The 13114-nt window shown below is 50.6% G+C and overlaps 1 protein-coding gene across 3 annotated transcripts in view; it reads right to left on the bottom strand.

Annotated features, from left to right (window-relative positions):
- Nucleotides 1–4396, bottom strand: part of PRKCD (protein kinase C delta) — a 56034-nt gene extending 51638 nt beyond the window's left edge. Inside the window, exons 1-2 of one of the 3 annotated variants that reach the window (XM_039910170.1) lie at nt 4259–4396; nt 1477–1586 (exon numbers count right to left, since the gene is read on the bottom strand). The gene's annotated coding sequence lies outside the window, so the exon portion shown is untranslated. Of the gene's footprint in view, nt 1–1476; nt 1587–3164; nt 3349–4069; nt 4185–4258 lie in introns of those variants that run through there. The other 2 variants (XM_039910168.1, XM_039910169.1) reach the window with 2 other exon arrangements.
- Between the last annotated feature and the right edge of the window lie 8718 nt (nt 4397–13114).

Genomic DNA, 13114 nt, shown 5'->3' with positions numbered 1-13114 from the left:
TGAACTCCTCTGAAGAAAGCAGTCTATTCAATTGAGGTGGTATTGCTAACGGTTTTATATAGACTGTGTCTTATGTAACACTGCTCTAAGTTGTAATAACCATGATAGAGTAATAACAGTGTTCTGCTGGAATGGCTGGGAGGAGGGTAGTGTGGAAGTATTCCGCTCAGAGGTTAGTCAAGAATGGAACCAGACTGCAAACACCGGGAGTCAGCAGAATAGAGTCTCAGCAGCCTCTGATCCCAAGCCTGTGTAGCAGGGTCAGCCCTGGAGAGGCTTCCCCATTTTCCCCGTGGCCAAGGGAGCTCTGGAGAGCGAGCCCCTCAGACAAGACGAAGGAAGCAGGCTGTACCCTTGCCTCTCTGCCCCTTCCCCCACTGTCTCCCCAACCCCCAGGCTGGCTGGCCACCTTCCCCTCTACAGTCCCTCAAGCACGCCAGACGACCTCCAGACGACCTCCAGCCCAGGCCCAGGAACCCCCAAGGATTGGAGATTACTCTGGGCTGAAAAAGCACCAAACCGACAACTCAACCTGCAGGACCCAGGGAACCGTGATGGCCTTTAGAAACCTGTTCTCCCTGTTTCATCATGTTCAAATCTGCCCCTATTGAGGCCCCACTCCCCACAAATCCACGCTCAGCACTACAGTCTCTGGACCGGAGAGTCGGCCACTGAGTCATGTCAGGTCAAGGTCAGACCAACTATCCCATGCCATGTAGGATGCATCTAGCTCACGGCCAGATAGACAAGGTCAGGGTCAACATTAGGAGCTGAGAATAGGGTCCAGTGCTTGACCAAATACCCAAAGTAGAGGAATTGGACCATTCCTATAAGGCACCCCTTCTGCTAGCCAAGATACAGACTGCTGCACAAACTGAATCCCTAAAAACTCCGTGGGGATGCTCACCGGCTCTGGAGCTCTCATTCCAAACTGGGAAACTGCCTCGAGCCTTCTTCACTGCACAGTATTACCAGAAGTTCCTCTAAGATGGAGTGACTTACCCTACCTGGCCCTTATTTTGCACCCATTTCCTGGAAGAAAACTCTCAATGCACATGTACAAGGGCACATTAGCTGAAAAATTTCAAACCACATCATCATTTTCTTCTTTTTTTCCTTTTAGCCTCAGACTCCTATTCCCTTAGGCCCATCTCCTTTTACAAACAAAGACCATGAGGCTTTGGCGAGTATGAAAGCAAACCCAATCCAGGTAAAGAAAGCAACTTTTTGTCTCTGCCTGTTCATTCTGCAAATCCCTGGATGTCCCAACATACCAACAACACTCAGAAATCTGCTTGCCATGGACACTGATTCCCTTCCCAGCAAGACCCAATAGCCTCATGTTTTTCTAATGGGGTTGGAAGGGGGGGAACGCGGCGGGGGAGGGGACGGGGGGGACGGCATAGCAGGGAAGAAAGGGAACTGGAAGAGAAAAGCTAGGTCAGTTGGCACCTTTGAAGGCCTCCAGCCCTTTACCTGACAGAATACTGTGCTGGACTGCAGTTCCTTCTTCTGTCTCCAGTAATGCAGGCTCTATATGGAGCCTGGGGAATGGACGTGACCAACCAACATCTGATTTGCTGGACCTGCAAAGCAGACAGAACACAGATCTTAGAAGAGAGACGTTCTCAAGCTCATTCATTCATCTGTTCATTCGTTCATTCATCAAACAGTTTGTATTGAGCTTGCAGCCCTCCTTCCCCATGCTCGAAACACCCAAGACCCCTTCTTGCTCCCTCCATACACCGAACGATCCTCTTCGCCAAGTTGGACCCCATGCAGACACTATACTGCGGCCCTTACGCTGATTGAATCCTCTTACTTTACATTATTTTTAATTCTAATTTAAAACATCAATTATCTCTGCCTGTTAATGGTGTCAGCACCCCCTAAGGCCAAGCAGCTCAGTACTAGAATCAAATAGAATAAGCACAGTCGAGTCTCAATTATCTAAGGGCCGGGATCCCGCGTGAAGATTATCCAGGTCCCTCGCTTCTCCTTGCTCTCCACCTTGTGGCCATTTCCCTGCTCATCAAGCTTCTCCTCCACAGTTGGTCAGGGGCAGGGGTCCGGAGTTGAGAGAGGAGGGGAAACTCAAGCTGGTTTAAACTGAAACTTTGGGATGATCCGTGGATTTGAATTATCCAGACACCCAGTCCTCAGTGAGCTCAGTTAACTTCGCAAACCACAAGGCTCCTGAACTGCAAACCTCTTCACAGCCCCAAAGAGGAATTGTTTTCTACAAAAGAATAACACGAAAACACCCACACGGACATGGAGGCCCATATATGCGTGCACGCAAACACACACACACGGACACCCGCCCTGTGCTGGAATGTCCAGCTGAGTCCTGTTTAAATCCATCTCCTGAACAAAGCAACCTGAAAGGTTTGTGTCTCTCCTTAGTCCCACGACGGTGGCAGAGAAATGAGGGGGACCCCCCCCCCCTTTTCCCACTATTCCCCTCACTCTATTCCCACACTAGTCCCCTGGGCGGCAGTCTCACCATGTGGGTGAATCGAGACTGGACACTAAATGCCTTGACAAATTAATTCAGCAATATACCTACCCTCGGGCAGAGAAAGGACCCTGATTTCTATCAGCCCAACCCCTCCCCCTCCGCCTCCTTTGGTCTCGCACTGCCACTGCTTTTCTGCATCTCCCGGGGCCACCTCCTCGCTCGGGACGGAGGGGACATGTTGGAGGACGAAGGAAGGAAGAAAAGCTGAGAAAGAGAGGAGAGAAGTGGAAGAGATATGGGGGGGCGGGGGGAGAAGGATGGGAGGGAAAAGGTCAGCAGGAGACTCTTCAGCGCTTAGTACAGTGCTCTGCACACAGTTAGCGCTCAATAAATCCGATTGAATGAATCTGAATGTGCCCCTATTCCCCGTCCCTTGCCCGATCTCCTTCCCGGATAATCCCGGAGCGCTGGGGGCTGGATCGATGGCACCTCTCACCCCTGGCTCTCCCTGCCAGGCGGAGCAGAAGAAGTGGTATAGGAGGAGGGCAGGCCCGTCTGGGGCGGGGGGTCGTCTCCTCCCCCTCCCCACTGCCCCCGCCCCTCAGGACCCACGACGGAGCGCCCGGTGTTTCCGCCCCGCCCGCTCCTCTCCGGGTGAGCAGGAGGGCAGAGCTGGCCTTCTGCCTTCCTCCTCCGGGCTCACCTGGCCCCCACCGGGCGGGGGGCGGAGTCGGAGCTGGACCGGCGCCCGGGCCGGGAGCCGTCGCGTCCCGCGGTCCAGCTGTTGGGCTGTCCCAAAGACTCCCCGGCACTGGGGAGCTGGGGGCAAGCCGGCTTGCCCCGTCGGGCCCAGAGGGACTCAGAGAGAGACAGACACACAGAGAGAAACTCAGAGCTGCTTCTCTCGGTCCCTTCTGCAATGACGAAAGGGTTGGGGGAGACCCCGGGAGGGGAATAGAGGGGGCGGGTGGGGGGCGGGGACCCGGGGAGAGAATGACAGAGGGAGAGGTCGGGGGCGGGAGGGTGGGGGGGAGGGGGAGGAGGGAAATAAGGAGAGGAGAGGGAAGTGAGAGGGGAGACGGCAAGGGAGGGAAGGAAGGATGGAGAGGGAGAAGGGGTAGAGATGACAGAAAGAGGGGGGTGGGAAATAGAGGGCGTCCGGGGCGGGGAGACAGAATCGTGGTAAGAATGGAGGAGGGACAGGTAAAGGGAGCGATAGGGGACGCGGAGACCGGTGGAAGTTCAGGCGAGTTCCAGAGGGGACCGGGAGCGGGCGAGGGATAGAGTTAGACAAAGAAGCCAGGGGGGCGACGGATGCAGAGAGAGGAGCGGTGGGGACAGAGGGGCCGGAGGGTGGAGTGTCGGGGGGAAAGGGACGTTGCGGAGGGGCGGAGGCGGGACGCTGCCGAACTCTCCTCCTTCGGTTCTGTTTCTGAAAACGGGAACCCGAGTCGAGAGTGGCCAGCGGTGGAGGAGCGGGAGAGCCTTCCCGGACCTCCCAGGTTCCCCGCTCCCCGCTCCGAGGTCCGGCGCCCTTGTCCCCAGGCTCCCCCGCCCCCCCGAGTCCTCCCCGCCGCTCCCAGCCACCCTCCCCGCAACCCTCCTCACCTTCCGGGGTGCCTTTCTGGCCCGGAGAGGTCTTTCCTCTCGGGGGAGTCTCTCGGCTGAGTTTGGGGGTCCCTCTGATCGGGGGACCCACCCCACCTCTCTGGCCGCCTCCCGCTCCCGGCGCCGCCACACAAGGAAGTGCAAGGGGGGCGGGGGGCCGGGGGGGAGGCGGGGCGGCCGCGAACTCACCCAGGTGCTGGGTATCCCGGGCCCGCCTGTACACTCGCCAGTCCCGTCCAATCTCTCCTTGTCTGGCCCGAGGCCCGCCTTCCCCGTCACCTTCCGATCCCAGAGGTTGGAATCAGTTCCTTCCCTCCGTCCCTCCCTCCTGCCCTCGCTCCTCCGCCTTCTCTCACCCCCCACCCCCCGCCTCTCTGGGTCTCTCACTCCTCTCTCCCCTTTCTCTGTCCCCCTTTCTTTCTTGCTCCGTTTCCCGATCCCCAGTCCTCTCCCCCCGCCAATCCCCGAAACTCCTCCAGGCGGCAAAAACTCCCCGGACCAGCCAGATGCCTCCACTACCCCGCAAGGTGAGCGGAGTGAGGCCGTTAGCGAAGAGAGACCTGGCGAGGGTTGGTGGGGGGCGGAGTGGGACTCTGTCCTGGCCCTGGGCACCGTCTTCCCCCTTCCCCCACCCTCTGTGCCCGCCCGGGCTCTTGCTCGACCTCTTCCCCTTTTGCTTGGTCTTTACTTTTCCATTCGCCTCGCCTTCCGTCTCTCTCCCTCCCCCTCTTTCTCCTGATGATGATGGCATCTAGTGTTTACTTCGCGCCGCGCACTGTGCTAACCACTGGGGTAGATACGAGATAATCGGATCAGACGTAGTCCCTGGCCCAAACGGGGCTCACGGTCTAGGAAGGAGAGAGAAAACGTTATCTCCATTTTACAGATGAAGCAACAGAGGCACAGTAAATCCAAAGTCACGCAGCAGGCAAGCGGTGGAACATGGACTAGAACTCAGGTCTTCTGACTTCCAGGCCCACGCTCTCTCCACTAGGTTATGCTGCCTTCCTTACCATCATCACCAACAGTCTTGCCTGAGCACCTATTAATAATAACAATAGTAACAATAATAATAATTGTGGTACTTGTCAAGCACTTACTATGTGCCGGGCACTGTACGAAGGGCTGGAATGGATATAAGTAAATCGGGTCGGACACTGTCTCTGTCCCACATGGGGCTCACGTTCTCAATCCCCATTTTACAGATGAGGGAACAGAGGCACAGAGAAGTGAAGTGACTTGCTCAAGGTCTCACAGCAGGCAAGTGGCAGAGCCGGGATATAAAACGTGATCCCCACTTTTAAAGACCTCGTAATCTAATTGGGGAGATCAGAGAAGCAGCGTGGCTTAGTGGCAGGAGCACGGGCTTGGGAGTCAGAGGATGTGGGTTCTAATCCTGGCTCCGCCACTAGTCACCTGTGTGACCTTGGGCAAGCCATTTAACTTCTCTGTGCCTCAGTTACCTCGTCTGTAAAATGGGGATTAAGTGTGACCCCCACATGGGACAACCTGATTGCCTTGTATCAACCCCAGCTCTTAGGACAGTGCTTGGCACATAAAAAGCACTTAAATACCATAATTATTATTATATGAATATATATATGAGTGTGTTGTATATGTGTATATATACATATATATGCAAAGAGTATACTTTGCATACAAATAATAAACACAGGTGGATAAATAAGCACATGAGTGCTGAAGTGGATGAGGGGATGGCAGGACCAGGAAGGTGGAGGGATCAACCAGGGAAGTTCTGGAGGAGGTGGCTTTTTAGAAGAGCTTTATATATAGGGAAGCAGTGTGGCCTCGTGGAAAGGGTCTGGGCCTGGAAGTCAGAGGACCTGGGTTCTAATCCCAGCTCTGCCCCTTACCTGCTGTGTAACTTTGGGTAAGTCACTTAACGTCTCTGGGTTTCAGTTTCCTCAACTGTAAAATGGGGATTCAATACCTGTTCTTCCTCCTACTTTGTTTAGTAAGCCCCATGTGGGACAGAGATTCTTCCTGACCTGATTATGTTGTACCTGTCCCAGTGCCTAGAACCGTGCTTGGCACATAGTAAGCACTTAATAAATGTTATAATAATAATAATATATAAAAGCAGTATGGCCCCTGTGGAACGGACATGGGATAGATAGAAGACCCAGACTCTATAGTTCCAGCTCTATCATTGACCTGTTTTGTGACCTTGGGCAACCACTTACCTTCTCGGTGCCTCAGTTTCTTCCTCTGTAAAATGGGGATTACATCCCTTGTTCTCTTATCTCTAAAACTGTGTGTCCTGTGTGGGACAGGGACTGGATCCAATCTGATGATCTTGTATCTACCCCAGAATTTAGCACATAACTTGGCATAGAATAAAAGCTTAATAAATGTTGATATTCTTATTATTCCTTCAAGGAGAGGGGATGTGATTTGATAGAGGGGAGGGGAGAGGGTGAGAGTGTGAGCAGTGGGTCAGAGGTGGTGACTTCTCTTTGCCACTGCCTTGTTTTCATTCCTATTTTCCTTGGGAGGGGATTTTTTTAATATCCAGGTGATCAATGCTGCCTAATCAAAAGATCATTGCACTACTCTGACCCTGCTTGTCCTCTCTAGCCACTGGCATCTTTGGCCTCCAGCAACTCCTCAGTCATGACTTTTCAGTGACTGTTTCGTGCTCTGCTCCTCACCCATTGTTTCTGTAGTTTTTCCACTGACAGCCAAATCTCCACCCAAAGGCCTCTCCTTGACCACCTCCTCTCTCCATCCTCACTGGGACCCTGGGCAAGGTTACCTGCTCACCTGAGTGACAGTCATATCTTCTTCTATCAACATCTGACCCCTCCCTCTCGATTCATCCAGCACAGGATTCGGCCTAGAGGGCAGCAACCACTACCAACTACCAAGTCAACGGCCCTGCAAAGACAGAACTGTTTGCTCCTTCTTTAACTCCCTTTCCCTGTCACTGTGGCTAACGCTGTCATTTCATCTTTCTGCCATGTAGAAACCTCAGAGTCATCTTCAATTCCATATCACCTTTCATCTCCATATTCACACCTTAGTTTAACACCCACCTCCCTACTCTTGTTTTTAATGGTATTTCTTAAGCTAGGCTCTGCGTTATACACAAGCTAATCAGGTTGCACACAGTCCATGTCCCACGTGGGGCTCACAGTTTTCATCTCCATTTTACAGATGAGGTAACTGAGGCCTGGAGAAGTGAAGTGACTTGCCTAAGGTCACCCACCAGACAAGTGGCAGAGCTGGGATTAGAACCCAGGTCGTCCTGTCCTCCAGGCCTGTGCTTTACCCATGAGGCCACACTGCTCCTTCTCTTTTTTGTAGAACATCTCTCATCTCTGCCCTATGTTACATAATTTCACAGATGGCCACAGCTTTGCCTCCAGGTGTAGCCTTACCTACCACCTTTCAGTTCACCATTTAGCTGTTACTTCATTTGCTAGTTCTTCCAGAAAATCCGTGACTCACAACATTTGAGGAGGAGATACATAGCTCATTATGGGCACAGAACGGGTCTGCTAATACTGTTGTATTGTACTCTCCCAAGCACTTAGTACAGTGCTCTGCACATAGTAAGTGCTCAGTAAATACGATTGACGGATTGATTAAAGATCTTCAGGTTGATTTGGGGCTTGATGCCATGTGGGTAGTCCACAGTCTGTCATTTTCCAAAAAACAACTTGCCCTCCTTGATTCAGTTTTCTTTTTCTTTTTTCTTCAGCACCTCATGGAATTGTGGCCTGCCTGGAAAGCAGGATTCAGCAGCAGCCTTCGGCTCCTTATTGTTGGTTTCAGTCAGTACCTTACCACAGCCTCTTTCAAGTTTACAGACAATCCGCTGTGGTGTCTGTGAAAAGCAGTTCATCGTCCTTTGAATGCCTTCTTGGGAGTGTGTGCTTCCAGGGATATCGAAGTATATCTGGTAAGATACAGAAGGAAAGAAGTAGTAGTAATAATAATTGTATTTATTGAATGCCTCCAGAGTGTAAGGCACTACACTAAGCACTTAGAAAAGTACAACAGAATTCAAGAAGTGTTCCCTGCCTATAAGGAGTCTACAATCTATCATGAGGACAGAACTAAAAATATTTCCAAGGAGTGGAGTCAGAGTGAATAATTTGATTGTACAATTGAATGTAATACACGTAGGAAACATCCTGCCTTAGTGGAAAGAACACAGACCTGGGAGTTTGAGGACCTGGGTTCTAATACTGGCTCTTCCAATTGCTTGCTCTGTCACCTTGGGCAAGTCACCTAACTTCTCTGTGCCTCAGTTTTCTTAACTGTAAAATGGGGATCAAATCGTACTCCCTCAGACTGTGAGCTGCATGTGGGAGAGAGACTGCGTCCAACCTGATAAACTTGTGTCCACCCCAGCTCTTAGAACAGTGCTTGACAAATAGTAAATGCTTAACATTTACTATTAAATAGTAAGAGAAGCAGCGTGGCTCAGTGGAAAGAGCATGGGCTTTGGAGTCAGAGGTCATGAGTTCGAATCCCAGCTCTGCCACTTGTCAGCTGTGTGACTGTGGGCAAGTCACTTAACTTCTCTGGGCCTCAGTTACCTCATCTGTAAAATGGGGATTAAGACTGTGAGCCCCATGTGGGACAACCTGATTCCCCCGTGTCTCCCCCAGCGCTTAGAACAGTGCTCTGCACATAGTAAGCGCTTAACAAATACCAACATTATTATTATTATTATTAACAAATTCCATAAAAAAGTGCTGAGGGTGGGTATAACTCAATCAATCCACTAGTGCTATAGGTGGCTGTTGGATTGCTACGACTTGGAGTACAGGCCACGACCTTAGATTTTCTAATCTGCTGGTCTTTGCTCCAATAGGTGGTATTCTCCCCAATGGCCCACTAGTAACGAAGCCTGAAATCTGACTGTTAAACATTACCTGAGCAATTTGCTTCTTTCCTGCTGACAGTGCCCAGGTCTGTGGGGGTTTTCTTACTACAACCCAGCACGTTCTCTTTGCCCCTGTAATGCCAAACTATTCACTATACCTCGAGCTCATCTATCTCACTGCTGTCCCCTTTTCCATGTCCTGCCTCTGGCCTGAAAGTCTCTCCCCCTTCATATCCGACAGACTACCACTATCCCCACCTTCAAAACCCTTCTAAAAGTCCATCTCTTTTAGAGGCCTTACCCAACTAAGCCTTCATTTCCCCTACTCCCTCCCCCTTCCGCATCACCCTTGCACTCTTTAAGCAGTAGATATTCCCCCCACCCTCAGCCCCACAACACTTATGTATATATCCATAATTTATTTTAATATCGTCCGCCTCCCCCTCTAGATTGTAAGCTCCTTGTGGGCAGGGATCATGCCTATCCCTCTGTTATAATGTACTTTCCCAAGCACTTAGTACAGTGCTCTGTACACAGTAAGTGTTCAATAAACATGACTGATTGATTGATTGATCTGTCCACCATCATGAAGTCTCAGATCCCCACCTGTGTCTAGCAATTTGCTGAGTATCCCGAGATTGCCTGAAAACAAAACTATATGAATTGGTGTACTTCCAGCATAACAGCAGTGACTTGGGAAGTAGGGAGTAATTTCCCAAGCTTTCCCTTAGAAATTGTCACAAGATTTCAAATATTTGAAATCATCATCATCAATCTATTCAAGATGAAAAATGAGAAAACTGATTCCAGAATCTCACTGCTTTTTACAGAAGAGAAGGGGTGTGAGGGAGAAGAGAATGGAGAGAAGATGCTGAAAGCCCTCAGACTCCACTCCAACTGGCCATTGTTTTTCCACTAGTCTTCAGCACCCCCTGACTGTCAGTCAACACTGGGGGAATGGTCAGTGTGGGTCAGGGGGAGGCAGAGTAGGCCTATTATCTGGGACTGGAACCAGGAAAGAAAGTAGTGAAGAAGAGTTGGGCTTTATTTGCTGTGTGGCTGAGGGCAAGCCCCTTGACTTCTCTGGGCTTTGGTTTGAGCATCCATTATCATATGCTGAATCACGGACCAGAATTGCACTGCTCAATATCCCTTCTGGCTTCTGATCCCCAAGTAAAGATAGCAAACCAAGAGTCCAGGGAGGTTAAGGGACTTTGCCTCAGCCTCTCCCCCACCCTTCTCCAGAACAGGCCAGACTCTTTGCAGGTAGGCTCTTCGTAAAGACAAGGGAGTGAATCACTGTCATAGTTCATTTGAATGCATTCCCCAGACGCAGGTGAAGTCTCAAGGGCTGAAATGAAGATATTGTTTCATTCCATCTGCTGACTGCCGAATTGGGGAAGGAGCAGACGATTTCTCCAGACAGAGGCTGGAAGGAGCTGGGGTATCTCTGCCCATCCCCCAACCCACTGCCTTTGCTCGGCACTTCTCGTTATGAACCCTCCCCACCCCTTCCTCTACAAGTGCCAAACCTGGATGATGGGAACTGGGTGGTTTCAGATTTCTCTTTCTGTCTCTCCCCCCAGTCTGATGCCCGGCCTGGGGGATTCCCGGCCTTGGGTGTCTCCCTGGATTTCTGCCCTCCTCCCGACCTGATGACCTCCAGCCCCCCTACCTCCTCCTCTTGCTGTGTTCTCCTTCTCCCCTCCCCTCCGTGAGGAGGCCCTGCCCAGGAATGCATAGATCTGTGAAATCTTGAAATCGGGGCGGGGCTGACTGGGGAAAGCAGCCCTAATTACTCCACAGGGCAGAGACAAGGAAACTAGAGCAGTCCTGGTTTGGATCCCTGGGTCTCTCCCTTGTCCCACAGTCCCAGGCCAGTAAGTGATCGTTGGGATTGGAACAGAGGTTTCCGAGCGATCGTTAAGGTCCGGGGATCGGGGGGAAGCAATTATTAGGGTTAAAAGTCCCAGCTCTCATTCTCAAATCCATCCCACCCCTCTTCATCAATCCGTAGCGTCTCTCTTACCGGGCTGTTTTGTGAGCAAGTTTCTCCTACACCTACCCACACAGTCTCACATACACATACAGACACACCCAATTATACACACAATCCTACAGGGTCATATAAAGATAAACGCATAGTCACACCCAACCACACACATGTACACATATGCACACGTGCACACACCCACACATGTGCATGCAGCTACAACCAATCTCAGTTACCCATTCACACTGCCACAGATAGTCACCTCTTAATAATAACTGTGGTATTCTTTAAGCGCTTACTATGTGTCAAGCACTGTTTCAAGCCCTGGGTTAGATATAAGATAATGGGGTTGGACAGGGCCCCTGTCCCACATGGGGCTCATGGTCCTAATCCCCATTTGACAGATGAGGGAACTGAGGTTTAGAGAAGTTAAGTGATATGTCCAAGGTCACACAGCAGAGAAGTGGCAGAGCCGGGATTAGAACCTCCATCCTTCTGACTCCCAAGCCCAGTCACACACCAGTTTACAATCCCAGTAACCCAAACAAAAATCACTCTGGCCCCAGGAAGCAGCAGGGAGGCCAGCTCAGGGTGTCTCACCTATTTTATGCCTGGAGAAGTTGAGGCCCAAAGGGAGAAGGGATGATAAATCAATCAGTGGTCTTTATTGAGCGCTTACTGTGTGCAGAGCACTGTACTAAGCTCTTGGAAGAGTACAATATAACAGCGTTAGTGGACATATTCCTGCCCACGACAAGCTGAAGGAGCTCTGTACAGGCAAGAAATCCAAGGCCTGACTGACTGCCCCAGTCCCTGCTTGGCTTGGCCCAGCCCTGGATCCAGACAGAGGATTTGGGTACTGAGCCAGCTGGGAAAAGGCAGAATTGTAGTCCCAGCAGCTTTCTATGCATATGGAATCCATCGATTAATGGTACTTATTGAGTGCTCACTGGGTGCAGAGCACCATACTGAGTGCTTGGGAGAGTACATATAACAGAGTTGGTAGACATGTTCCCTGCCCAAGACGAGCTTGCATCTTGAAGGGAGGCCCGGCCCTCTTTGATCAATCATTCAATCAATTGTACTTATTCAGTGCTTACTGTGTGCAGAGCACTGTACTAAGCATTTGGGAGAGTACAACATAACAGAGTTGGTAGACATGTCCCTGTCCACAGGGAATTTACAGTCTATAGGAGGAAAGAGACCTCGCTGTGGGTAGGGAATGCATCTGTTTATTGTTATATTGTACTCTCCCAAGCACTTAGTACAGTGCTCTGCACCAGAAAATAATCAATAAATTCAACTGAATGAATGAATGATTTAATTTTAAAAAATTACAAATAGGTCCAAATGGAGAAGCAGTATGGCCTGGGAGCACAGGCCTGGAAGTCAGAAGGACCTAAATTCTAATCCCAGCTCCACCCCTTGTCTGCTGTGTGACCTTGGGCAAGTCACTTAACTTTTCTGTGCCTCAGTAACCTCATCTGTGAAATGGGGATTACGATTGTGAGCCCCATGTAGGACAGGGACTGTGTCTAACCTGATTACCTTGTATCTACCCCAGCATTTAGTACAGTGCCTGGCATGTAGTTAATGTTTAACAAATTCCATAAAATAAATGTGCTTACAATAAAAAAATTGGGGCAAATATCAAGTGCTTAAAGGGTACAAAGCACTTACAGCAGTGCTTATCTCATAGTAAGTGCTTAACAAAAACCATTGTTATTACAAGTCCAAGTGCAGAAGGGAGAGGAAGTAGGGGAAATGAGGGCTTAGTCTAGGAAGGTCTCTTGGAAGAGATGTGATTTTAATAAGGTTTTGAAGGTGGGGAGAGTGGTGGTCTGTAGGAAAAGAAGGGGGAAGGAGTTCCAGGCCAGAGGCAGGATGTGAGCAAGGGGTTGGCGGTGAGAAAGATGAGATCAAGGTATAGTGGTGTTGGCGTTAGAGGACTGAAGGGTGCAGGCTGCGTTGTAATAGGAGAATGGTGAGGTAAAGTAGGAGGGGGCGAGCTGATTGAGTGCTTTAAAGCCGACGGTAAGGAGTTTCTGTTTGATGCAGATTTCATCTGTTTGATTCAGATTCAATCAGGCCTCACTTCCAGTAGAGCGATTTCCCCAAGCTGTCATGCTGCACCTCTCCCCACCCCCTCCCCATCCATAGCTTTCATATTGGGGGACCATGGGGACCATCTGAG

The sequence above is a fragment of the Ornithorhynchus anatinus genome, chromosome X1 (assembly GCF_004115215.2).
Source record: "Ornithorhynchus anatinus isolate Pmale09 chromosome X1, mOrnAna1.pri.v4, whole genome shotgun sequence".
In the NCBI taxonomy this organism is placed as follows: domain Eukaryota; kingdom Metazoa; phylum Chordata; class Mammalia; order Monotremata; family Ornithorhynchidae; genus Ornithorhynchus; species Ornithorhynchus anatinus.
Note: the sequence above shows the minus strand (reverse complement) of the source record. Positions and strands in the feature narration are given on the sequence as shown.